Source organism: Ichthyophthirius multifiliis (assembly GCF_000220395.1).
Source record: "Ichthyophthirius multifiliis unplaced genomic scaffold scaff_1120509251446, whole genome shotgun sequence".
Taxonomy (NCBI): Eukaryota; Ciliophora; class Oligohymenophorea; order Hymenostomatida; genus Ichthyophthirius; species Ichthyophthirius multifiliis.
Window position 1 is genome coordinate 54,420 of NW_004085867.1, and position 2,163 is coordinate 56,582.

The following is a 2,163-nucleotide window of genomic DNA, read 5'->3' on the forward strand; positions in this document are numbered from 1 at the left end:
ATCCTATGGATAAGTTGGAGTCTATTAACATATCATTGGCTAATGTAATTAATAAAATGTATTATGTGAATGTTAAAATAATAGGACCATTTAAATGTTTATTTGGTAATTTAATAATTGTAGCTATATAATTTTGATATCAACAAGAATACAAAAAGCTAGGAAATTAAATTAATATTAAGACATACATGGTGAGTGAGTTTAATTTAGTGCTAATTCAAGATTATAAAACTCAAATATATTGATGGAAGGATGAAATATAAAATAAATATTAGATGCAGATTTATATCTTGAAAATGTAAACTTATTGTTTTATTTAAAAAAATATGTATTAATTACTATAATAAAAATAATTATTGCTTAAATAATAATTATATTGCACAAAATAAAATTTAAAAAAATAATACATTCATGATAAATTTTTTATAAAAATAAAAGTCTTTATATTAAAAAAAACATACACAATTTATATTATTAATATTTAACATTATTAATTAGTTAAAATTATAAAAATATTAAATTTATAATTATTATATATTGATTTTTATTATATAAATAGATATAATAAATATTGAATAAAGAATTTATTTGTATATAAAAATTAAATTTAATATTAAGTAATTTAAAATATTAAAATTAATAATTATAATAGATAAAATGCTCATTATCTATATAAAAAATTATAAAAGGCAATAAAGATGAGATGATTTTATTAAAATTCTTATGAATTTATGGATTTAGAAAATATAATATTATACTGAAATGTTAAGGATTAAATATAAAGATTATGTTGATAAAAAAAAAATTAAAAAGAGGAAAAAATAAGCTAATAAATATATTAATTAATTAATTAATTTATTAAATTATAAAAGCAAAAATATATAAATATATAAATATATAAATATATTTATATATATAATCTAAATATTTTTTTATTAATATATAAAATGTAAATAAATTATATTATAACTTTTTGTTTATTTTAAAAAAAAAATTATTAGAAAAGTTATTCGATATACATAATAATTTATTATACATTTTTTTTTTTTTCTTTATTAATTTAATAAAATAGTAGAGAACTAATTTAGATTTTTATTGCTTTTATTTTTAATGATTGTGTTTTTTTTTAAAATTAAATTTAAAATAAATATATTCATTATATCATTATTATTATTAAATGATTCTATGTTTTTATACTTAATTTTAAATTTTCTAGGACCATGATTTAGATAACTTTATTTTAAGTTAATTTTCATATAAAAATTTAATTATTCCTATTTTATTTGTAAAAATAAATTAAATTAGTAACTTCGAACAATTAACTCATAGGTTTTAGTGATATTATATCTAAATAATAATTTTATATAATTTTCTATATATTATACTTAATTATAAAACACTAAAATATAAAAAATATAAAATCCATTTTTTTAAAAAAAAAATCTTTGAAAATAAGAAAATAAATTCAATATTTTTGAATAAAATAAAAAAAATTATTATATAAATAATATTATATCTTATATAAATAAATTAATTTAAAAATTAAATCGGATTTTGATTAATGTCCTGTATAGAGAATATTTTTATTATAAGATATATATTAATAAGATATTATATAAAATTAATATTAATATTATTTCACATAAAGTAATATTTACTTTTTTAATTTAATAAAAATAAAAATATTTAAATATTTTTAATATAAAATAATTATTAAATATTTATATATCATATTTTTATTATAAATATAATTAAAATAAATATATATATTATTTCTTAATTATACTATAAAGTTATTATAATTAATAAATTTTTAATCATTTAATTATTATCATTTTTTTATAAATTTTTTTATATTAAAAATTAAAATAATATATATATATATATACGAATAAATATTATATTAAACCATTTTAAATATATTATTTAAAATATTTTCTTTAAAAAACTAAATACTATAATTTTAAAATACATATATAACATTCTTTTATAATGAAAATAATAAAAAACAAAATTAAAATATATAATTTAAATAAAATATATATATTGTATAATTTATATTTAATACTAATTTTATTAAAAAATATATAAAAAATTTTATAAATAACTAACATTTATAGTATTATATATATTATTAACCTTATATAATTAATACAAAAAAAT

The 2,163-nt window shown here is 10.6% G+C and overlaps 5 annotated features.

Annotated features, from left to right (window-relative positions):
- Positions 1-603: 603 nt before the first annotated feature.
- Positions 604-645: a microsatellite.
- A 230-nt stretch (positions 646-875) lies between these two features.
- Positions 876-907: a microsatellite.
- Positions 908-1,584: 677 nt separating this feature from the next.
- Positions 1,585-1,617: a microsatellite.
- A 51-nt stretch (positions 1,618-1,668) lies between these two features.
- Positions 1,669-1,770: a microsatellite.
- Positions 1,669-1,785: a microsatellite.
- Positions 1,786-2,163: the final 378 nt, after the last annotated feature.